Consider the following 26,800-nt stretch of genomic DNA (forward strand, 5'->3'; position numbering starts at 1 on the left):
TCGAGAGTAACATTGGCATTTATCCATACATCCCAAATCTTATGATATTTTTGTATTACCCCTCTATGTCGCTCTATTTTTGTTTATAGCGCAAAAAAATAAAAAAATTTAAATCACGCAGGTGATCAAATACCACCAAAAGAGCGCAAATTGTGGGGAAAAAAGACAAATTTTATTTGGGTATTTTGGTGATCTGCACATTATTTGATCCGCAGCACGGGCACTTTATTAAAAGGACTTATTTGTTGATTATCCTGATTTATGGCATGAGCTCTTTAATATCACAAGGACTATTTATTTGCTGATTATCAGAGGACAATTTTTATACATCTTTTTTTTTTTATATATATCTTTCATTTTTGTCACATTGCTAATTATGCACTTTTGTTGGTAATTATGTTCTGCTAATTTTTGCACTTGGCACACTATTCGCTATATTAGGAATCACATATTTGTTCACAGCCATAAGTAGGAGCAGCGCTGATACAAATTCCAATTTATAATGTAGCAACGTGTAATTTCTTCACATGAAAAGATAGAATAAAATATTTACAAAAATGTGAGGGGTGTACTCACTTTTGTAAGATACTGTATATATATATATTTATATATATATATATATATATATATGTATATATATATATATATATATATATATATATATATATATATATATATATATATGTATACACACACAGTTGTGTTAAAAATAATAGCAGTCCAACATCACTAACCAGATCAATCACTGTTTTTGGTTTAACCACTTAAGCCCCGGAGGATTTTGCTGCTCAAAGACCAGGGCCTATTTTGCAATTTGGCACTGCGTGATTTTAACGGACAATTGCGCGGTCGTGCGATGCTGTACCCAAATGAAATTGACGTCCTTTTTTTTCTCACAAATAGAGATTTCTTTTGGTGGTATTTGATCACCTGTGCAATTTTTACTTTTTGCGTTATAGACAAAAAAAGAGCGACAATTTTGAAAAAATAACAATATTTTTCACATTTTTTTTATATGAAATTCTTAAAAAAAAAAAGTAAAAATCAAAATTTTTTAACATTTTGGGCCAATTTGTTTTCTGCTACATATTTTTGGTAAAAAAAAAATTGCAATAAGCGGATTTTGATTGGTTTGCGCAAAAGTTATTGCGTTTACTATCTACGGCAACAATTTATGTCATTTTTATTGTTTTTTTTTTTAACTAGTAATGGCGGCGATCTGCGATTTTTTTCGTGGGACTGCAACATTGCGGCGGACAGATTGGACCCCTGACTGACATTTTTGACACTTTTGGGGGTACCAGTGACATTACTACAATAATCAGTGCTATACATATGCACTTTCACTGTAAAAATGACACTGGAAGGGAAGGGGTTAACTTTATTAGTGATCAAGGAATTATGTGTATCCCTAGGGGCATGATTCTAACTGTCAAGGGGCGTGGCTTGTGATGTAACCACAGAGACATATGATCCTACATAGCAGGACCGTATGATCTCTGCACTTACACCAGGGAGAATGACAGGCGGCTTTGTTTACATCAGCCTGCCTTTCTCCCTCTCCAGCGGGAGATCGCGAGTGACCGGTGGCAGACATCGGAACCGCCGGTCACTTGCGTGGGTATGTCAGGGAATGAGCGGGGGTGGGAGCGCGCCTCCGGCGGCGCGCGCTCGCCCCCTAGAGGCTCATGGGTGAGTGACGTACCCCTGCGTCACTTTGCCCAGGAGGGGCTGACCGCCGCAGTATATATACTTGCGGCGGTCGGCACGTGGTTAAGTTATATTTCTACATGGCAAATAATTTACTAGAAGGTGTAGTAGAGTAATAAAAAACCGACAGACCCAAAACTCATGGCATGCATGCTACTGATTCTGTGTAATTAAATCATTAATTGAAAGGGGTTCAAATTGGTAGCAGTATGAAGTTCAATTAGTGAGGTCATTCAGGCTGTGATAAACAGGTGTCATATAGGTGGCCCTTAGGCAGCAAATGTTGTACATAGCAGGTATAGTGCATTTCTTGCTGAAAATCTGTAAAATGGGTCCTTCCAGACATTATTTAGAAGAACAGTGTAATTAACTTTGATCAAAAAGTTGATTGGAGAGGGGAAAATCTATAAAGAATTACAGAAACTGATAGTCTGCTCAGCTAAAATGATCTCAAATGCAATAAATTGGCACTCAAAACCAGGAAGACGTGGAAGAGAACAGAAAATGACCATTCGAATGGATAGAAGAATAGCCAAAATGGCAAAATGGGTCCTTCCAGACATTATTTAGAAAAGCAGGGTAATTAACTTTGATCAAAAAGTTGATTGGAGAGGGGAAAACCTATAAAGAATTACAGAAACTCATAGTCTGCTCAGCTAAACAGATCTCAAATGCAATAAATTTGCACTCAAAACCAGGAAGACATGGAAGAGAACAGAAAATGACCATTCAAATGGATAGAAGAATAGCCAAAAAGACTCAGCTCCAGGGTAATCAAAGGTCATCCAACGTTACCTGTGAGTACTGTAACAAAAAGACGCCTGTCAGGTCACCTATGGCCAGGTGACAACTGCACCCTTTTGGAGGCAGGGGTGCACCGCAAGGTAGTGAACCCAATAGCTGACTGCTGCGGATGGACAGAAATGTGAGCCCAAGATTCCCCAGGGTGCGAAGTCTAAGACCCAGCAGGTGTTCACCAGAGCCTCTAGTGGTGAGGGTGGACTTGGCTGCAGCTGGGCCCAGGTAGAGGCCCATTGGGTCCCCCGGGTCACACTCCGTAGGGAGAGAGGGGAAGCAGCCACTCGGGTCACAAGGGACAGTGATGGGTAAACCGAGGTCGGGGCAACAGGCGGACGAGGGTAACCAAGGAACAGGCCAAAGGTCAGGGTCACAGGTAAACAGGAGTGGTCAGAGACGAGCCAAAGTCGGTACCCAGAAAGGTAGATGAAGCACACGGCAGACAGGAATACAAACTAACAAACACTGTTGAACAGCAAAGCAGACCTGCTGTGCACTGGTTAATATAGACTTCCTGGAATGGCCTGGGGTGGAGCCAAACATGGAGGAGAGATGATAAAAAGCAGTCAGAAGGAGAGTCTGGCCTCTAATGCAGACATGAAGAACAAGGTAAGCTGCCAGACACTATTGCATGTCCATGACAATGCCTATGTGAAGCCAAGCTATTGGCAAGAAGCCCCTGCAAAGTCCCATTGTTAAAAAAAAAAAACATGTGCTGAAGAGATTTGTTGTTGTTGTTGTTCAGTCATGTCCAACTCTTCTTGACCTCATGAACCATAGCGCGCCAGGCTTTTCTGTCCTCCACTGTCTCCTGGAGCTTGCTTAACTTCATATTCATTGTTTCGATGATGCTATCTATCCATCTTCTTTTATGTCGTCCTCTTCTCCTTTTTCCTTCCATGTTTCCCAGCATCAGGGTCTTCTCCAATGAGTCCTCTCTTCACATTAGGTGGCCAAAGTGTTTGAGTTTCAGCTTCAGGATCTGTCCTTCCAGTGAAAATTTAGGGTTCATTTTCTTCAGGATTGACTGGTTTGATCTTCTTGCCGTCCAAGGGGCTTTCAAGAGTCTTCTCCAACATCATAGAGGAGAGGTTACAATTTGGAAAAGAACATATTGACTGGCCTAAAGAGAAATGGCGCAACATTTTGTGGACGGATGAAAGCAAGATTGTTCTTTTTGGGTCTAGGTGCTGCAGACAGTTTGTTAGATAACCCCCAAAAACACTGAATTCAAGCCACAATACACTGAAGACAGTGAAGCATGGTGGTGCAAGCATCATGATATGGGGACGTTTCTCATACTATGGAGTTGGGCCTATTTATTGTATACCAAGGATAATAGATCAGTTTGAATACATCAAAATACTTGAAGAGGTCAAGTTGCTTTATGTCGAAGAGGAAATGGGTGTTTCAACAAGACAACGATCCCAAACACACCCGTAAGCAAGCAACATCTTGATTCCAGACCAACAAGATTAACGTTATGGAGTGGCCAACCCAATCCTCAGACCTTAATCCAATAGAAAACTTGTGGGGTGACATCAAAAATTCTGTTTGAAGTAAAACCAAGAAATGCGGAGGAATTGTGGAATGAAGTACAATCATCCTGGGCTGGAATACCTGTAGTTCACAGGTGCCGGAAGCTGGTGGACTCCATGCAACGTGGATGTGAAGCAGTTCTCAGAACCCGTGCTTATACAACTAAATATTAGTTCAGTGATTCACAGGAAAGCAAAATCTATTTATACAGTAAATGTTTGAGTTTGTAAAGAAAAATGCAGACACTGCTATTTTTTTTTTTTTTTTTGGAAAAGCCTAATATTCCTTTTTCTTCACTTTCTGTAAAGTAATAACAAGTTTGAAACATTCATTTTTGTGTACGGAAATAAAAGTTATTATAAGGATTTTGAGCTTTACACACTTTTTTAAGTACTTGGCTCCTGTGCTATAACCAAAAGACGGCTGAAGCGCCCCCAGGACTCAGCTGATCACAGATCGGGTAAAGGGCCGAACACAGCGGGCCCTTTACCATGTGATCAGCTGCCAGCCAATGACAGCTGTTCACAGAAGTAAACAAAAGCCGGGTATCGGCTTTTTTTTTTTTCCTCACGCTGTCAGGGTGAAGAAAAAAAGAAAGCCGTTAACCGGCTTCTGTTAGAGGGACATCGGTCCCACACAGTGCACATCAGTGCCGCTAACCAGTGCCCACCAATGCAACCTATCAGCGCCCATCAGTGCTGCCAAGCAATGCCCATCAGTGCCTCATTATCAGTGCTGCCCATCAGTGTCACCCATTAGTGGCTATCAGTGCCACCTATCAGTGCCGCCTATCACTGCCCACCAGTGCCACCTATCAGTGGCCATCGGTGCCACATATCTGTGCCACCTATCAGTGCCCACCAGTGCCGCCTATCAGTGCCCATCAATGCCACCCATCAGTGCAGCCTCATCATTGCCCACCAGTGCCGTATCATAAATGCCACCTATTAGTGCCCATCAGTGCCACCTATCAGTGCCCACCAGTGCCACCTATCAGTGCCCATCAATGCCACCCATCAGTGCTGCCTCATCAGTGACCACCAGTGCTACCTCATAAATACCACCTATTAGTGCTCAACAGTGCCCATCAGTGCTGCCTATCAGTGCCCATCAGTTCTGCCATTTAGTGTCCCCTCATCAGTGCCCACCAGTGCTACCTCATCAGTGCCTCCTGATCAGTGCCCACCAATGCCGCCTCATCAGTGCTTCCTGATGAGTGCCCACAAGTGCTGCCTATCAGTGCCCATCAATGCCACCCATCAGTGCTGCCTCATCAGCGCCTCCTGATCAGTGCTCACCAGGGCCGCCTCATAAATGCCACCTATTAGTGCTCATCAGTGCCCACCAGTGCTGCCTATCAGTGCCCATCAGTGCCACCCATCAGTACTGCCTCATCAGTGCCTCCTGTTCAGTGCCCACCAGTCCTGCCTCATAAGTGCCACATATCAGTGCTGCCTATCAGTGCCCATCAGTTCCGCCTATCACTGCCACCATTTAGTGCCACCTTATTAGTGCCTCCTGATCGGTGCCCACCAATGCTGCCTCATCAGTGCCACCTATCAGTGCCTATCAGTGCTACCCATCAGTGCCCATCCCTGCCTTCTGATCAGTTCCCACCAGTGCCACCTTATCAGTGCCACCTATCAGTGCTCATCAGTAAGGGGTGAGAAAAGGAGTTTAGCAGCCAATGGCCAGACACAGCATCTAAGGAATAGCCGGCCTGGGGGGCAGAACTGAAATCTGGGTGAGTCAGTGGAAGGAATAGTACCTTGTCATTGGTATGAGTGGAAGGAATAGTGTCCCATCATTGGTATCAGTGGGAGGAATAGTGTCCCATCATTGGTATCAGTTGGAGGAATAGTGTCCCATCATTGGTATCAGTGGGAGGAATAGTGCCCCATCACTGGTATCAGTGGGAGGAATAGTGCCCCATTATTGGTGTCAGTGGGGGGAATAGTGCTCCATCATTGGTGTCCATGGGAGGAATAGTGCCCCATCATTGGTATCAGAGGGAGGAATAGTGCCCCATCATTGGTGTCAGTGGGAGGAATAGTGCCCCATCATTGGTGTCAGTGGGAGGAATAGTGCCCCATCATTGGTATCAGTGGGAGGAATAGTGCCCCATCGGTGTCAGTGAGAATAATAGTACGTCATTGTTGGTATCAGTAGAAGGTACAGTGCCCCATCAGTGGTATCAGTGGAAGGAATAGGACCCCATTGTTAGTGTCAGTGAATGGAATAGTGCCCCATCATTGGTATCAGTGGAAGGATTAGTGCCCTATCGTTGGTATCAGTGAAAGGAATAGGGCCCCATCGTTGGTGTCAGTGGAAGGAATAGTACCTCATTGTTGGCATCAGTTGAAGGAAAAGCCCCCATTATTTATGTCACTAGGAGGAATGGTGGCCCAAAAGCAGGCGTAGGGCAAGTAAAGGGCTACATTTTGGAGACCACTGCTTTGACCCCTTGACTACCAGGATGTTTATAAATGTACCTTAATAGACAATGGGTTAAGGATGGTATTCTTAAATATTAATACTTATTTTGTCTGCAAAACGAACAACTCTGCAGAACCATGTTCCAGGGTATCCTCTATTATAATGATTATACATTAATTTACCAAGAATCTTCCGGAAGGTCTGTAGGTCACTCGTCAGAGTGAAAAAAACAGCAGAAGTGTTCCGATGGAAAATCTAGGTCGCGTTTAATGGAACATGACCCAGGGTGTGTGTGTAATTTAAGAAGTATTGCTCTAGAGAAAGTTGCCATTTCTAGGAAAAATGTAGGTTGAGATGTACAGAGATGACATTGAACCGCAAAGATGCTTTCCATTAATATGTCAATGTGTCCCGATATCACACAACCTCAATGAGGAACTGCTAATGATACCATCATTTTATAAATGTACTAATTATACCATGTATACATATGTATACATGTCACAGACCGTGCAGATAAGGGACAGTCCACCCAAAACCAAGATTTCAAGAGAACCGGACCTGTTTGTGCATACGCAGAGATCCAATTAGTCTTTTCAAATTAGAACCAATTTTTCCTATATATATTTTCTCACTGAAGTCAGTAGTGGAACTGTTTTTGATAAAAACTTTTTGCCCTGATGGAAGGTTGTTAGACAAGCTATTGTCAACCCGCAAAGTTCTGCCCCCCAGATGCGTACAAAGGGTGGTGAATTATAAACACCATGTACTCAGACTGGTCTGGAGCGGTAAGTGGAGTACCCCAAGGCTCTGTCTTGGGACCAATTCTGTTTAATTTATTCATAAATGATATAGAGAATGGGATAAATAGCTCAATCTCAGGTTTGTGGACGACACAAAAATAAGCAGGGCAATACCTTCACATCAGGATATAGAGCAGGGTTCTCCAAACTGTGGCCCGAGGGCCAGATGCGGCCCTTTGCATGCCTTTATCTGGCCCTTGGGGCATTATTCCTCCCACTGACATCTACTGTGGGGCATTATTTCTTCCACTGATACCAATGATGGTGTACTATTCCTCCCAATAAAACCAATGATGTGGTGCTACTCCTCCTCTTGCTGACCACCATCCCTGTGACCATGTTTATTCTCACTGATGCTGGATATTTTCTACCCAAGCTGGCCATAATCGGGCCCCCTAAAAGTCTGAAGGACAGTAAACTGGCCCTTTGTTTAAAAAGTTTGGAGACCCCTGATATAGAGAGTTTACAGAAAGACCCAAATAAAATAATTGAGTGGGCAACTACTATACATGGCAAATGAGGTTTAATGTGGAGAAATGTAAGATAATGCACTTGAGGGCTAGAAACATAAACGAAAACTACTCACTAGAGGGGGAACCTCTGAGGAAATCAAGGATGGAGAAAGATATGGGGGTCCTAGTGGAAGACAAACTGAGAAATAGCATGCAAAGTCAAGCTGCAGCTACCAAAGCCAGCAGAATATTAGCATGCATAAGGAAGAGGATATACTCCAGAGACAAAGTGATAATCCTACCACTTTATAAAACTCTGGTCTGGCTACATCTGGAGTATTCCGTCCAGTTCTGGTCACCAGTCCTAAGAATGGATGTGCTGGAGCTGGAGAGAGTCCAAAGAAAGGCATTGAAAGTAATCAGGGAACTTGGGGACCTCAATTACGATGAACGACTACATGCACTAGATTTAGTCTCGTTGGAGAAGAGACACTTGAGAGTGGGCATGATAGCAATTTACAAATACCTCAATGGTGATCCCAACGTAGGAAAAAAACTATTCAGTCTCAGGGAGTGTAAGAGGACACAAGGCCACACAATGAGATTGAAGGAGAAGCAGTTTAACCTTAAACTATAAACCTATTGCACTGTCAGGGCTATAAGAATGTGGAACTCTCTTCCACAATTGGTGGTGTCAGCGGGGAGTATTGATATTTTTAAAAGATTCTTGGATGTGCATCTTAAAGAAAACAAAATACAGGCATATGGGAAATAATTATCCACACTGATACACGTACACCTACACAGGTTGAACTTGATGGACTATTTTCTTTATTTAACCTTTCCTACTATGTAACTATTTATTTATGTAACCCAAAATCCCACAGCCCCTCACTTATGAGTCGAGGTAGAAGAAGTTCACTAAGCGTATTAGAGGGGCTTAGTGGTTGGCTACTTTTAGCATCCAAGCCCAAGGCCCTACCTCTGCTTCTTCCCTGCTAGAACACAATCCCACCTGCTGAGACCGACCCCTTTGCCATTTTGTGCCCTGATCCTCGCCATAGGCCTCCTCACGACGTCCCTAGCTAAAGAATTTTATTTCCAGAAGGAAGGTCCACACAATAGTTAGCTTTACTGCCCTTTCTCTTAAGACACCTCCAAACAAGTATATATCTCTTGGAAACTCTCCAAGCAGACTCATACAGGAATCTCCAGCCTCACCTAAAAGGCCTTTTGCAATCCACACTAGCCCCCATCTCTTAAAGGTAAAGAATATCAACAGCCAACTTTTCTTACATACAGGTCCACCCCATCTATCCTCCTCCCCTGTCCAGGGCCCACATGTGTTGGTTACATGATCACAGGGGTGGGGTGCTTGGCTCCCATACCCCAAGACTGACTGTGTGTCTCTCCCCACCTAGCTTATAAACTAGGTGTCTTCAAAAGGTTTCCACAATTTTTTATATATAGCTTAGTTTAAAAGAGTGCAGAAGCCTTTTGAAAAACCCTTATATATGGGTGCTGACATCACTTGCAGGAGGGCGCTATCTAAAAGGTGCCTAACACCTAGTGTCACTATCAACTGTACTAGACACTATTCTTGAACAGAGCCACCTAGTGGCAGAGTGGCTAACTGCACCTGCCTACCAACAAATGTGATACACATCCGACCAGCTCCATTGAAACTTGCTGTATTCTGTGTATAATGAATTTCTCTTATGACCATAAGTGCTATCTAGTGGTCATAATGCAGTATTTATTTTTAAAGCGGTACTCAACTAACAAGCCTCCTATTTGATAACATTTAGCAAGAAATGGGTCCTCTTTATAGAGACATAAAGGGGGTTGTTTACTAAAACTGGAGAGTGCAGAATCTGGTGCAGCTGTGCATAGAAACCAATGAGCTTCCAGGTTTTATTTGTAGCACCCTCTAGTGTGCTAGTTGGTTAGTACAGGTAAATTTATTTGTATAACTCATGTTAAGTGTGAGTCTGGAATCTGGGTCAGGGTTTACTGTAAGTCAGGCTGGATGACTTGCAGAGGCAGGTCGCTGGTACCTCCCACTGGTACTTGGAGTTTGGAGAAACTTCTAGCAGCTAGAGGGCGGAAGCCAGGAGGGTCGATCTGCATACTTAGGGGAGCTATGCCAATCCCCAGGAAGTAGGTCTGGCAGGGTGGCTGAGCCAGCCCTTAAATATGGATGAGTCCTGCCAGCAGGGGAGTCGGGTGGAAGATGGAGTACTGAAGAGACTGTCGGTGGTATTGGAGGGGACCAATAGGTCTGGGTAAGGCGCTCTCCATCCAGGCTGGTGCTCGGGCTGGCTTGGGAGGATCCTGACAGCAGTGTGCTTTGAAAGGAATTTTGCCTAAGAAGCAGTGGTAGCAAGGAGGACAGTGTGAGGACATCAGCACACCTAGAGTACAAAAAGGGGAGAGACTGCCACTAGGAGCAAGCCTTTCTGGAGGACAGCTTTGTGCTTAATCCTTCCTGTCCCTTGCCCTGGGAGATCTTTGGAACAGCCGGGTGGGCTGGTGAATAAGCAGCCAGGTGGGCTGGTAGTCCTGCAGCCAGTAGAACAGGGATCAATGTCTACAGTGGAGTGGGAGAGACTCCTGGATGTTGCTTACTACACAAAGTTGTACTGTACTTTCAAAAGGACTAAGAGTTCCTAGTCATTGAGGGGCTTTTGTATTTCATCTTCAGAGACTGTCAGTGTCCGGAAAGGAGGACAGTACAAGAGCTTGTACGTTGGGAGGAAGTTGTCCCTGGTTATTTGTTTCAGTCAAGCTGGGCATCCCATAATTCCTTTTTCCCCATCCAAGTTTTTACCCCTAATAAAACAACAAAAACCAAGCTCAAAGACTGTTCCTTGTGTCTGGAGAAAGTGTGGAAAATGCTTGATTCAGGGGCGTAACTACAGGGGTTGCAATCGCTACCGGGCCCCATGCTCCAGGGGGCCCGGTAGCAAACCAGTGGGTGAACTTCCAGGATCGCAAAGGTCACACTTGCGACCGGACCCTGGCATTGCACCACTGTGGGGAGGCCCCAAGATTGCAGGAAGGGGGCCCACAAGATTGCAGGAAGGGGGCCCACTGCAGAACTTGTGAAAGAATCCTGTTGCGGGACCGTAATAAAAGGCCATGCAACAAGTGTAAAGAGCCCCAGGATTAGTGGGAAGAGCCCTGGGCTTGAAGGTAAGGGCCCCGGCCAGGGGTCTGGGGGGCCCTTCATGGTTTCTTGCATCAGGGCCCTGAAGGTTCTAGTTACGCCTCTGGCTTGATTCCTTGCTGTGCAGGAGTGGGGAAGCCGATCATCTGCAATCCTTGAGGGGGGCAGTGCTACATTTGGGGGCTTGTCTGGTATTTCCCTATAGCAACCTGCATGGCAATTGCCCCTAGCAACTGGCAACCATTGAGGCAGAGGACTGTACTTTGTTGCCAAATTGCTAGAGGGGTAAAGCAGGAACTATGTTGTGCTGATGAAACTGAGACTGCTGCCATATTATTAAGTACCAATGCAAATAGCAACCATCGTGTAGTCCCGTAAACCAGTGCATCATCATTGCTGCTCAGTTGCCCAAACTGCGGCTGGGACTTTTTACTTGTACTGCTACTTTTAGGCTTGTTGTTACCAATAAAGGACTGCGCTGTCATTGCCCATGGTAAACAGTTTGGGCTGTGCTTGCTACATCACTCAATAGGTGGCCGCTCAACAGGTGGCTGGGAGCAGGTGTTATGTTGAGAGTCTTTCTAAACTCAGTGAACTCTTCTTATGCTCAACAAAAGCCGGCATATTTCCATGTGGTTATGCAAAAGATAAGCTCAGCGCAGGAAACATCTGGCACAACAGTGAAGCTGGCACAAGTGTGTCTGAGGGGGGCTGTATATTAGACAGTGGCGGCTGGTGCTCAAAATTTTTTTTTTGGGGGGGTGCAAACAGAAAAATGTAATAGGCATTGCTTCGCGGCAAAAAACACGGTAAAAAAATAGCGTGACTTTGAGGTCACACAAGTGTGAAAGGGGCCTTCAGTAATCAAGGTACAGTGTGCCCCCATCAGTGCAGAGTGACCAGTGAGCAGTGTCCCCATCAATGTAGAGTGACCACAGCGTGCCCCTTCAATGTAGAGTGACCACAGCATGCCCTCATCAATGTAGAGTGACCACAGCGTGCCCCCTTCAACGTAGAGTGACCACAGCGTGCCCCCTTCAATGTAGAGTGACCAGAGCGTGCCCCCTTCAATGTAGAGTAACCACAGCATGCCCCCTTCAATGTAGAGTTACCACAGCATGCCCCCTTCAATGTAGAGTTACCACAGCATGCCCCCATCAATGTAGAGTGACCACAGCGTGCCCCCATCTATGTAGAGTGACCACAGCGTGCCCCCATCAATGTAGAGTGACCACAGCGTGCCCCCTTCAATGTAGAGTGACCACAGAGTGCCCCCTTCAATGTAGAGTGACCACAGCGTGCCCCCATCAATGTAGAGTGACAACAGCATGCCCCCATCAATGTAGTGTGCCCACAGCGTGCCCCCTTCAATGTAGAGTGACCAATGTCAGGCACTCACCTTTTGTGTTTGCAGAGTGTTGAACTTTTGAGTCCGGCCCGGGAAAGCTGCCGCCCTCCTCCTCTTCCTCCTCCTCCTGGCTGGCTTGATTGTTGTCCTCTCCGGTCCGTCCTCAGCAGAGACACTGAGTGGAATGGCTCTACCGAGTGACGCCCAAGCACTGCCCCTATGATGTCAGACGTCCACCAATAACAGGACACAGAATCGCAGGTGGGAGTGTTCGGGGCGCAGAGCTCTGCGCCCCGAGCACAATCTAAAGGGCCGCCAATCAAGCTAAACAAAACAAGGCACATGACAGCAAAACTCCCACCCCTCTCCACCCTCTCCATAGCAGCAGTGTTGGCTGGCGCCCCGGGAACACCTTTTTTTTTCTTTTTGCCTTGGGGGGGTTACGCCCCTGCACCCCACATTGACCAGCCGCCACTGATATTAGAATGAGCCCAGTACACCCAACACATGCCTAGAGCACCAAGGGGGGTTCATCCTCGGTCTGATTGGAGGAACAGAAAGACTGTGTCTGATATGTCCTAGCTGCAGGTGACCTACCGCCCTGGCAGTGCATGGATCAAGTACGGACACTATGGGGAACCGCTGACAAGGCTAACACCCAGTGAGCTGGCGCCTGTCACATAAAGTATGGACCTGCAATCGGGCCTGTGTACAGAACAGGTGGTGAGGAAGAAGTCCCGGTCAGCCGGAGAAGGCAGGGGGACACAAAAAAAAAAAAACGGAGTTGAGTCTCCGGACAGAGATTCTCCTGTAAAGCCAGAAAGTAGGGTCAAGTTCCAGGACAGAGAATCCCCAACGAAGATGAACGATACCCATGGCGGAGATTAGGAGTCCATCTCGGCATGCAGCTCGGCAGGAGACTTGGTACCTGACAGTGCTGCCTGGCAGGAATCAGCAGATGTCTCCTGAAAGCAGAGTGTGAGAACAGCTTGTCTTCAGGTAAGCCAGAGGGGAGTGGCAGTGGGGCAATAGACTGGTAGTCACCTAGACTGGAGGCAGAGTTTGGGTCCTTGGAAGCTGATTGGGATGTGTGGTCCCCAGTCAGAGGGTTGGAGGAAAAGTGGGAGTGAGGGAGAACTCAGGAGGAGATAGCGATGCTGGCGGGACCACCAGATGGATCCCCTGCACATGTATCAGCTGAGAGGGCAGAGGAACTGTTAACAGGTGCTGAAGAGTTTCAGCTGACCCCAGCTTGTGTTTAGTGGTAGGCCCATCGGAGCCATCAGGCATGTGGGCCAGGACTGGGGCCCAGGTTGCTGCATAGAAGCAATGGGTTATTCACTTACCCCAACTATGCATTCTACTTCGACAAGGCAGGTTGCGTAAACTCCTGAGGTTCTCACGGTTATAGTGGGACATTCAAAAGAGAACATCACTAGAATGGGGTCTGGAATATCCTATTATGGACAATGAAAAGACACCGCTCAAGGTGAGTACTCCTCAAATGACCCTCGTTGAGCACAGAGGAAGGGTGCTGGCTCTGCATTAACAGCATAGGAGAACAAAAAATGTCTGGATGGCCCCACCGATGCCACTCTCATTTACAGGCGGTCCCCGGGTTACAAACATCCATCTTACAAATGACTCCTACTTACAAACAGAGGGAGAAAACAGGGAGGGAAATCTCCCCCTAGGAAGGGAAATTCACTCCTGTAAGGGTTCTCATGTGAAAAAGGAGTCTCCACTGAAGCTTTATCACCAATCCTTGATTCCACAACAACCCAACATTTTCAAAATCCAGTTGTCATAGGGACAGAAAGTGAGGTGAAATCTTCTGAACAGGGGTACATACAGAAAAACAAATGTTACAGGGGTGTTACCCTTCCCTATGCTATCCAAAAAATGTAAAAACTATTCTTTTGGCTGGAGCTACACCTAAAAAATGTACCTGTTCCAACTTACAAACCAATTGACTTACTTACAGAACATACCTACAGACTCTATCTTGTTTGTAAACTGGGGAACACCTGTATTGGAATAAATAAAATCCATACAGCATTGTAGAGGTCCAGGAATCAAGACAGCTGACGCGTTTTGCACCCACATTAGCGCTTAGTCATAGATACAATACAGATGAACCCGAGGTATATATAGATGTAAAAGACTAAATAGTACACACACTCCTCATGGGTCTAATCAGGTGCATTCTAATTGAACACAGACCAGGGCAGCCAAAGCAATCAGGGATGATTAAGTTAACCCCCAATATGGAGTCACAACCACATCCCAAATCATCTTGCTATTTGCAAGCCCTGTCCTACATAAACATACCGTAATTATAAAACCATTGTATATCATATATGTAAAAAATCACCCCACAACTCATGAGAAGCAGACTAACAAAATCTATGTAAACATACATGAAAACAACATAAACATAAATACGTTTTAAATAAAACCAATGTTCACAAATGTTCAAAAATAAGATGTGTATCAATCTACATGCCCAACAGCACTGCATCAGCAGTGACATAGCCCACAAATCTAATGCAGAGCCAGGACCCTTTCTCTGTGCTCAACGAGGATCAAATCAAAAAGACACTAGATTTTTGTCACACAAGTGTAAAAGGGGCTCTAGGCTTTACAACAACTTTAATTGAACAAGCTGAAGTTAGAAGCTGATTGGCTACCATGCACAGCTGCACCAGATTCTGAGTGCTCTAGTTTTTGTAAATCAACCCCTAAGGCCCCTTTCACACTATCTGTCCGTCGGACGGATTCCGTTTTTCTCAGCGGGGGATCGAGCCGCCGATCCACCACTGAGCAGCAGGAGGACAGCTGTGTCTCCGCGCTGTGTGCAGAGACACAGCTGTCAGTTCCCCATGCATCTCTATGGGGGGAAATTGGATAGGAACGGACCGTTGGTCCGTTCTCATCCGATCCCATCCGATCCAATCGGCTGGACATAGGGTTTCCATCCGTCCAGATTTGACGGATCGGATCGGATGTCAGGGGACATGTCTCCGCTGACATTCGATCCCCCATAGAGATGCATGGGGGGACCGTTCAGATCCGCCAAAAAAACGGACAAGCGGATCTGAACGGTCCGCCTGTGTGAAAGGGGCCTATGGGTCTATTAGACCTCCAAAGTCCCCCCTGCGCTCCACTACAGCCAATCAAGCACAGATCATGCTTAACTCTCTGCTTCCTTGGCTATAGAGGGCTGAGAACGGCAGCTGTGAACCCGGAAGAGATATAATACACGTTGCTTCAGGGTTCATTAGTCGCAGGGGGATCAAGGAACCCAGGAACCACCATGACCACTGCCATTGGTTGGTGCACACTTTCAGAGCCCCATCAAAGTGATCATTTGGCTCTAGAGCCGTTCAAATCACTTTTATGTAAAAGCCCTTCGCCGGCTCTAAAACTTGCACACCAAGCTCACAGTAATAGCAGCCCATAAGATTGCTTCAAGCCCCTTGTATACTGGGTCGTTTATAACTGTACCTCAGTAGATAGGTGGGCTAAAATCTGAAAAAGTCCCATAGTTGGGATGAATCTATTTTTTTAACTAGCTTGCGCCCGCACTATAGCCGAATGACAGCTACAGCGTGGACCTGAATTGCCTGGAGGGCGTACAATGAGGTCCTCCCGTGCACAAGCTGCCTGCGCACTCCCTGCGGAGCGGCCCGGCTCACTCTGTGATCAGTGAGTCCATGAGACTCGCCTGATCACAGATCGGAGTATGGGGGTGCCCCCCCCCCCTTACCACATGATCAGCTGTCTGCCAATGACAGCTGATTATGTGAAGTAAACAGCAGCCGGCGATCAGCAGTTTTTTTCTCTTCGCACTATCAGTGTGAGTAGAAAAAAAAATGATCGGCAGCTGCTGTCAGAGGGACATCGGTCCCGAAGAGGAGAGGGGCATCTGTGCCCACCAGTGTCACACCAGTGCCCACCAGTGCCACCTACCAGTGCCACCTACCTGTGCCACCTACCAGTGACCACTAGTGCCACCTACCAGTGCCCACAAGTGCCACCTACCAGTGCCCACCAGCACCACCTACCAGTGCCACCTATCAGTGCTCACCAGTGCCACCTATTAGTGCCCCATCATAAGTGTCACCTACCAGTGCCTATCATTACCCATCAGTGCCACCCATCAGTGCCCATGAGTGCTGCCCATTAGTGCCCTTCAGCGCCACCTACTAGTGTACTTCAGTGCCACCCATCATTGCCCATCAGTGCCACCCATCAGTGCCACCCATCATTGCCTATCAGTGCCACCCATCAGTGCCACCTATCAGTGCCCATCAGTGCTGCCTTATTAGTGCCAAACAGTGTTGCCTATCTGTTTCTACCAGTGCAGTCTATCAGTGCCCATCAGTGCAGCCTATCAGTGCCCCATCAGTGCTGCCTCATCAGCGCACATCAATGAAGGAGAAAAATTACCTGTTTGCAAAATTTTATAACAAACGATAAAAACTGTTTTCTTTTTTTAAAATTTTTGGTCTTTTTTTGTTTGTTCAGCAAAAAATAAAAACCCCAGTAGTGATTAAATACCACCAAAGAAATCTCTATTTGTTTGAAAAAAAAATGATAAAAATGTCATTTGGGTACAGCATTGCATGACCGCGCTAATTGTCATTCAAAATGCGTCAGCGCTGAAAGCTGAAAATTGGCCTGGGCAGGAGGGGGGTTTAAGTGCCCGGAAGGCAAGTAGTTAATCACAGGCCAAAGCTCAGACAGTTGCATGTTTCAGGCAGGGTTGAAAGGAGTTTTTAGGCAGCTCTCATAGCGTCATGGGTCAGGAGGTGGAGGCGTGCCGCAAAAATAATTGCAGTCTTAAAAAAGCAGCATCACCCTCTTTAGGGAGCAACAGCCCCTATAACATGGCGGACAGCGACAGAGGCAAAGACGCTACGAGGAAATAAACAGCAATAACTGTAGCGATCACAAGCCTCCTCTGTGTCTTAACAAGAAATCTCTCCCTAGTACACCATTGTAAGGATTATTTCCCAAACCTGCTCTATATCCTATCGCTGAGCCCCAGGCTCTGCAATCTGCAAGAGAATCCAACCAATTAAAGATGTCCGCATGCTGAGCCAGCAGAACGCTGCGCAGTTTCAGAACTGCGGGTAAATGACAAAAAAAAAAAAAAAATCGTCTTCACCATCAAATTAAATAAAGTCTCCAGCTTAATCCTAACATATGGATGTTTATCAGCCGGGATCAAGTCCCTTTAATCTGCCCGGACGAGGTCACTGCAAGAGTTTGATTAGAAAGGCTCCTTCCCTGGCGGACGGCTCGCTATCTTGTTAATAATTACCGCTACTGCTTTCTCTGCTTCTGGATTTACTTGGCTTTCCTGCATCACCATCTTCCTCAGAGATTAGGAGAAATGATTAACATTCAGTGATTTTTTTTTTATAGGCGTCAAATAAAACGCACACGGAGTATATGACAGCATGCAGGAGAGGTTGGAAACATGTTTCCATTAAAGCAGTAAAATAATTTGCATTTTTTTCATAAATATTCCATAACAATATTAATAAGGCCTCGTGCACACTGGACAATTTTGGCGCTGTTCTTAGGGATATCTGCCATTTTTTTTTCTGCCTCTATGCCCCATGCATGTTAGCCTATGTGTCCATGTACACATAAGCGTTTAGAGGGGTTTAGAGGCATACAAAAACCTACCTTCACCGCGTGTCAGAGGCGTAACTAGAACCTTCAGGAGCCCAGTGCAAGAAACCATGAAGGGCCCCCCCCCCCCGGACCTCTGGCCAGGGCCCTTCCCTTCAAGCCTGGGGCTCTCCCACTGATCCTGGGGCCCTTTACTCTCATTGCGGGACCCTTTCACCTCACCAGTTCTGCAGTGGGCCCCCTTCCTTGCGCATGTGGTACCGCCGCCGCTCGGGAAAGCCCATACGTGCTTGGCTATTCTCGGGCAGATGGCGCATGCGCAGTGACGTGATGGCGCTGGGCTGCGCCATCTTTAAATGTAAGACGCCTCACCGATGGGTAAGTAAGACCCCTCCGCAGCCCTGCTGCATCTCCTGCATCATGCCTGCAGCCGCTGCATCTCCTGCACAATGCCCTTAGCCCCTGCTGCATCTCCTGCACCATGCCTGAAGCCTCTGCATCTCCTGCACCATGCCCGAAGCCCCTGCATCTCCTGCACCATGTCCGCAGCCCCTGCATCTCCTGCACCATGTCCGCAGCCCCTGCATCTCCTGCACCATGTCCGCAGCCCCTGCATCTCCTGCACCATGCCTGCAGCCCCTGCATCTCCTGCACCATGCCTGCAGCCCCTGCATCTCCTGCACCATGTCCGCAGCCCCTGCATCTCCTGCACCATGTCCGCAGCCCCTGCATCTCCTGCACCATGTCCGCAGCCCCTGCATCTCCTGCACCATGTCCGCAGCCCCTGCATCTCCTGCACCATGTCCGCAGCCCCTGTATCTCCTGCACCATGTCCGCAGCCTCTGCATCTCCTGCACCATGCCAGCAGCCCCTGCATGTCCTGTACCATGCCTGCAGCCCCTGCATCTCCTGCACCATGCCTGCAGCCCCTGCATCTCCTGCACCATGCCTGCAGTCCCTGCATCTCCTGCACCATGGCCGCAGCCCCTGCATCTCCTTCACCATGCCCGCAGCCCCTGCATCTCCTGTTCCATGCCCACAGCCCCTGCATCTCCTGCACCATGCCCTCAGCCCCTGCATCTCCTGCACAATGCCCTTAGCCCCTGCATCTCCTGCACCATGCCCTTAGCCCCTGCATCTCCTGCACCATGCCCTTAGCCCCTGCATCTCCTGCACCATGCCCACAGCCCCCACATCTCGTGCACCATGCCTGCAGCCCCTGCATCTCCTGCGCCATGCCCATAGCAAAGAATGAAAAAATATCAGCGCTCAATCCTAAAACAATTAAAAGCAGCTTGACACCAAAAGGTTCAGTAACACAACCTCAAAGGGACAAAAATGCAGACAAACAGTGCAGCGCTAGAAATACTCCTAAAAAGTCCAATAATCAGGTAGAAAGGTCTAGGAGTGACAGTCCGTGATTGTGCAATAAATCCTGATGACACAAAGATCCAAAGGAGCCAGGTGCAGATAGAAGTGACACACAACCCTCCACCTTCCAGAGTGGCCTCTCACCTCAGATCTCTATATACAGGCAATGGAACACATCTCACGGGCAAACAGCAGCACCTCCAGACTCAATGGTAAATGACACTTCTGGGTAAACTCTCCTCCAATGGCATGGATAGCATAGGGGAAAAAAACGCCCAAATAGTGTAATCCTGATAACATTTATTTAGTACAAGCAATAGGATAAAAATGGCCTCTTACATTGATATGAGAACTTCACAACAAAATCACAGCACGAACGATCCGGCGGGAACAGCGAGACCTGCTCGGTCCTTGCCGGTCTCTTCGGCATCAGTGGGTGACGTCAGACGCTTCCTCCTCCCTCTGCACGCGTATCGCCTCCCTGGGTGGAGGCTTCGTCAGCGGTGATGGAGATTGGCTGAACGTCACCTCGTAAGTAGTCCTCCCTCACCGTTGATTGGCTAAACCACGGTAGAGGTTCCCATGGCTACCCTGACGCCGGAACCCAGAAGATTTCCGGCCACCACTGTTATTGGTGAGGGAAATAGGAAATAGCTGCTGAACTCGTTATGTGAGAGGCTGGTAACCTCTTTTAAAACAAGAGTGCAACTCAAATGCCACTAATCTTAATAATAAATGGCACCATAGATAAAATTGCAACATCCATAAAAATTGCAAATACAATAAAAATATAAATATATAAAGGAGCGTAGGACATAATTCACCCGCTGATACTCGAGATACAATATATATATATATATATATATATATATATATATATATATATATATATATATATAAAAATATATATATATAAAAACCATATTATAAAACCAAGCTGATACCAAAAATGTACATACATAAAAGCATAATTTTAAAACCAAGCCTATAACTTTAGCAAGAGGTAAAAAACTGATCAGTGGTCAATGGTCCGATATGAAACAGTTCAGGTCGAAGTCGGTGTTCAAACCTCGGGGTACGGCAACTTTTGTTTCGTAAATCCAAAAGGATTCCCTTTTGCTTAATTGGCGAACAAAATTGCCACCCCTCCAATGTTTTTTTACCTTCTCAATGCCCCAAAACTTAAGGTCTTTGGGGTCTTTATTATGAAAGTTTTTAAAGTGCTGATACAGGTAATGGGGAGATTTTCCCTTCTTGATACACCTGACGTGTTCTGCTAATCTAACCTGAAGTGCTCTGGAGGTCCTGCCTACGTACTGCAACCCACAGTTGCACTCCATCATGTAGACGACTCCAGTAGTCGAACAGGTAATAAGATCACTGATCTTGTATTCCCTCTTAGTGGCCTGGGCCACAAATTCTTTACGCCGTCTCAGATTTTTCTTAGCAGTGCGGCAGACAATGCATTTGCCGCATGCATAAAACCCTGTCAGAAAAGAGAACATCTTATTATGTGTTTCCACTGGGGGGTCCACTACCCCTGGAGCCAAGATGTTCCTGAGGGTGGGAGCCCTTTTGTAAACAAAACAAGGTCTTTCGGGTAGGTGGTCCCCTAAAACCTTGTCCTGCAATAAAATAGGCCAATGTTTATTAAAGATCCTCTCGACCTTTTTATGTTGGATGTTATAATCTAAAATGATTCTAACATCCCCTTTGGGGGCTTCCCGTTTAGAAACACTAGATAACAATGTGTTCCGGTCAAACGTTTTGACATTTAGTATGTCATTCTCCAGTTTACATTTATTGTAACCCTTCTGTATAAACCGCTCAGATAGCACATTGGCCTGTGTGACATAATCAGCTTCAGAGGAGCAATTGCGCCTTAGCCTTACAAACTGCCCCTTTGGGATATTGCAAAGCCAAGAGGCATGGTGACAGCTATCTAGGGGAATGTAAGCATTCCTATCTGTTGGTTTGAAGAAGTTACTGGTGGTAAATTCACTGGTTCCCTTTGAAATGACAAGATCCAGGAAACACACACTCACAGGGCTAGTGGTCCATGAGAGAACAATGTTCTTGTTGTTACTATTGAGTTTACTCATAAATGACTCTAGGCCTTCTGGTTCGCCGTTCCATACCAGGAACAGGTCATCTATGTACAGTACCTCCTATAACACACTAGCTCAGGGGGGCGGTCATGGAACACCACCTCCTCCTCCCAGTGGGCCATAAATAGATTGGCCACACTGGGAGCGAAACGTGCGCCCATGGCCACGCCCCTATTCTGTAAGGTTTTGTCATACCAGAAATAGTTCCTAGAGAGGCAGAAGAATAAACTGCTCAAAAGGAAGCTTCTCAATTTTCTTGGTAGACTGGATGAAGAAAAAGCCCATTTGACTGCCGCCTCTGCCTCATCATGATCTATAATAGTATACAGCGAACCTACGTCCGCTGTTACTAAGATAGAGGCAGGGGTACACGGTACATCTTGTAGGATTTGGATGATATGTTTTGTATCCTTTAGGTAAGCTTTAGTGGACACTACTAATGGCTGAAGGTACACATCGATAAATTGGCCCAACCGGGACGTCACGGAGTCGATACCGTTGACTATAGGCCTTCCCGGTGGGCACTTTCGGTAGGAAGTAGATGATTGGAGTCCTGCAGAAAAGTGGGTCTCGGGTAAAGGGATTCTTTTTTGTTAAGAACTCCCTTTAGCCCACCCGACTCCACCAATTTGCCCAATTCACCTTTATATTTAAGTAAAGGGTCGCCTTTCAGTACCTCGTAGGTATCTCGATCTGCCAGAAGGCGGTTCATTTCTTTTTTGTAGTACTCCAAACTTAGTACCACCAAACCTCCCCCTTATCGGCAGGTCTAATCACAATTTGTTTATTGTCCTCAAGGGATTTGATCCCCGCTTTGATAAATTGTGGGTCCGATACCTTTTTGATCTTAAGACTTTCTAAGTCTTTACAAACCATGTTTTTAAATACGTCTACAAATGTATTGTTTTTGTTGAGAGGATTAAAAACTGATTTGTTCCTAAGGTTAGTACTGGGCATGGCTGGGCTAGAGGAACTAGTTAGTACAGAGGAGCCTGGGTTTGCGGAGTTCCTTACGATGAGGTTAGATAAACAGTATTTTTTAACGTTTATTGTTCTCACAAATTTCTGTATGCTAACATACGTCTGAAATTTGTTCAGATTCCATACTGGAGCAAACTTAAGACCCTTATCCAAGGTCTTTAGCTCTTCTGCCCCCAAAGTCACTACACTCAGGTTGTATATCCCAGCCCCTATCGGGATCTTTTTTCTTTGGACCCTCCTGCCTCCTCTCTTTCCTCTCTGTTTCTTTTGCCGGACTTGTTCCCTGGGGTCTCTTGTGACGGGCCTCTCCACCAGTTGTCCATTTGACTCTGAGCTGGAAGGGGGGGTGGGCATTTGCCTGTCCCCCCCCGATTCCCTAAAAAAGCCCCATTGTCCTGGACTTCCCCCAGGGGTTCAAACCTATTATGTGTTTCCACCTGTGTGGGTGGTTGGTGGTTCCCTCTATTGGGGTGACCACCTCTCTGGTTGTTGGGCTTCCCCCCCTCGTCCTCGATCCCGAGCGGGGACTTGCCACCCAGAGTTCTGGGGGTACTGAAAAGAAGGTCTGGGGGTAATATCATATTGGTTATTTGAATAACCACTATGGTAATTATTAACTTGACCTCTCCCTCTCCTAGGGGTAGGGGCCATGCCCATAGCCCCTGCATCTCCTGCACCATGCCCACAGCCTCTGCATCTCCTGCACCATGCCCGCAGCCCCTGCATCTTCTGCACCATGCCCGCAGCTCCTGCATCTCCTATACCATGCCCGCAGCCTCTGACATGTCCTCCTCTACCATGTCCGCAGCCTCTGATTGCAAGTTGCAAGTGTGACCTTTGTGATCATGGAAGTTCACCCACTGGTGTCAGTAGTTTTTATTTTTTGGTATTTTAATTGTATTATTTTTTATCATTTTATTCTATTTTTTTTACAATGTCACTGACTATGACTCTGTCCATTCAGAGTCATAGTTGACCAGGGCCGGACTGGCCAAAGGGGATACCGGGATATTTCCCAATAGGCCGGCAAGTCCCCATGCCCTGGGGCTGGCACAACATTAGTGGTACCTGTTAAAAAAAATGGCTGCTGCCGGCCAGACATGTGCACTGCGCATGCAGTGCCGCCGCCGCTCAGGAAAGCCCATACGTGCTTGGCTATACTCGGGTAGACGGCGCATGCGCAGTGACATGATGGCGCTGGGCTGCGCCATCTTTAAATCTAAGACGCCTCACCGATGGGTAAGTAAGACCCCTCCGCAGCCCTGCTGCATCTCCTGCATCATGCCTGCAGCCACTGCATCTCCTGCACCATGCCCGAAGCCTCTGCATCTCCTGCACCATGTCCTCAGCCCCTGCATCTCCTGTGCCATGCCCACAGCCCCTGCATCTCCTGCACCATGCCCGCAGCCCCTGCATCTTCTGCACCATGCCCGCAGCCCCTGCATCCTGCATCTCTTGTACCATGCCCGCAGCCTCTGACATGTCCTCCTCTACCATGTCCGCAGCCTCTGATATCTCCTGTACCATGCCCACACAGCCTATGACCACCTCCTGTACCACACCTGCACTTTTACCACTTTAACCAGAATTTGCTCTTATACTGTATATATAAAGCCCTATGTGCTTTCATATCTGTCTTATCTATATACAGTGGGTACGGAAAGTATTCAGACCCCCTTAAATTTTTCACTCTTTGTTATATTGCAGCCATTTGCTAAAATCATTTAAGTTCATTCTTCTTCCTCATGAATGTACACATAGCACCCCATACTGACAGAAAAACACAGAATTGTTGACATTGTTGCAGATTTATTAAAAAAGAAAAACTGAAATATCACATGGTCCTAAGTATTCAGACCCTTTGCTCAGTATTTAGTAGAAGCCCCCTTTTGATCTAATACAGCCAGGAGTCTTTTTGGGAAAGATGCAACAAGTCTTTCACACCTGGATTTGGGGATCCTCTGCCATTCCTCCTTGCAGATCCTCTCCAGTTCTGTCAGGTTGGATGGTAAACGTTGGTGGACAGCCATTTTTAGGTCTCTCCAGAGATGCTCAATTGGGTTTAAGTCAGGGCTCTGGCTGGGCCATTCAAGAACAGTAACGGAGTTGTTGTGAAGCCACTCCTTCGTTATTTTAGCTGTGTGCTTAGGGTCATTGTCTTGTTGGAAGGTAAACCTTCGGCCCAGTCTGAGGTCCAGAGCACTCTGGAGAAGGTTTTTGTCCAGGATATCCCTGTACTTGGCCGCATTCATCTTTCCCTCGATTGCAACCAGTCGTCCTGTCCCTGCAGCTGAAAAACACCCCCACAGCATGATGCTGCCACCACCATGCTTCACTGTTGGGACTGTATTGGACAGGTGATGAGCAGTGCCTGGTTTTCTCCACACATACCGCTTAGAATTAAGGCCAAAAAGTTCTATTTTGGTCTTATCAGACCAGAGAATCTTATTTCTCACCATCTTGGAGTCCTTCAGGTGTTTTTTAGCAAACTCCATGCGGGCTTTCATGTGTCTTACACTGAAGAAAGGCTTCCGTCGGGCCACTCTGCCATAAAGCCCCGACTGGTAGAGGGCTGCAGTGATGGTTGACTTTCTACAACTTTCTCCCATCTCCTGACTGCATCTCTGGAGCTCAGCCACAGTGATCTTTGGGTTCTTCTTTACCTCTCTCACCAAGGCTCTTCTCCCTCGATAGCTCAGTTTGGCCGGACGGCCAGCTCTAGGAAGGGTTCTGGTGGTCCCAAACGTCTTCCATTTGAGGATTATGGAGGCCACTGTGCTCTTAGGAACCTTAAGTGCAGCAGAAATCTTTTTGTAACCTTGGCCAGATCTGTGCCTTGCCACAATTCTGTCTCTGAGCTCTTCAGGCAGTTCCTTTGACCTCATGATTCTCATTTGCTCTGACATGCATTGTGATCTGGAAGGTCTTATATAGACAGGTGTGTGGCTTTCCTAATCAAGTCCAATCAGTATAATCAAACACAGCTGGACTCAAATGAAGGTGTAGAACCATCTCAAGGATGATCAGAAGAAATGGAAAGCACCTGAGTTAAATATATGAGTGTCACAGCAAAGGGTCTGAATACTTAGGACCATGTGATATTTCAGTTTTTCTTTTTTAATAAATCTGCAACAATGTCAACAATTCTGTTTTTCTGTCAGTATGGGGTGCTATGTGTACATTCATGAGGAAGAAGAATGAACTTAAATGATTTTAGCAAATGGCTGCAATATAACAAAGAGTGGAAAATTTAAGGGGGTCTGAATACTTTCCGTACCCACTGTACACTCTTCAATTGTGCTTTAAAATGCATGGTTTTCCCTTTTATGAACAAGAAAATAATTACATTATGCATTTGGGTAAGGATAATAATGCTATGAGGCTGGTATGAAATTATTTCCAGGGCTGAATTTTATTCCCAGTCTGGCCCTGCCCCTGACCCTCTGTCTGGACAGTGCTGATTGGCCTTTTGCTTATTACATGCACTCTCCCAAGAAAAAACAATCTGCAACACACACCAAACTGAGCATGTGCAGAGTGCCCTTAAGGCTCTGCTTTATCAGGAAATGGGTTGGGAACTATGGAAGAAGGAGAGGATCAGAACAGACAGGATCAAAAATGTTAATACACAATGCAGAGGATTAACCCCTTAGGTTCCACTGTGAGTATACTAATCATGCTTTATACAGACTGATTTTACTGTTGTGGGTTTAAACACTTCAAAGCTAAAATTGGGGGCGAGCCTGGCCGCGATCAGAGATGGCAATCTTGAGCAATGCTCTCTGCTGACACAGGGGACACAGCAGCACTGACAAGGGGATCCTGCCACAACCACCTGAATAAGGGGACTCTGCAGACATGTCCTGCAAGTGGAACAACAAGCCGCCAGAAGCTGACCTCCTTCTTCAGAAACTCCTGACTTCATAGACCGCAAGATGGCGCGGGTCACAGAGAAAAGGCAGCCACGCCCACCTCCCCGCTGCACTCTGCCTGGCCTGAATCTCCAGACATGGAATGCTCCAGTTCCTCAGCTACACCGAACAGGAATAGAAATAAGAGAGCTGCTCCGTCTCCTTTTGCCTCTCCAAGCCAGGTGGCTCCGGAAAAGAAAAAAATCACTCCACTTCCATAATGATCGAGGGAAGGTGAACGATGACAATGATAGCGATGATGAGGGGATTAGAGATGTCGCAAACCTAAAATTTGCCGTTCGCGAACGGCGAACACGAACCTCCGCAAATGTTCCCGAACGGGCGAACCGCCATAGACTTCAATAGGCAGGCAAATTTTAAAACCCACAGGGACTCTTTCTGGCCACAATAGTGATGAAAAAGTTGTTTCAAGGGGACTAACACCTGGACTGTGGCATGCCGGAGGGGGATCCATGGCAAAACTCCCATGGAAAATTACGTAGTTGACGCAGAGTCGGGTTTAATCCA

Source organism: Pelophylax lessonae, assembly GCF_965119305.1.
Source record: "Pelophylax lessonae genome assembly, chromosome: 1".
Lineage (NCBI taxonomy): Eukaryota > Metazoa > Chordata > Amphibia > Anura > Ranidae > Pelophylax > Pelophylax lessonae.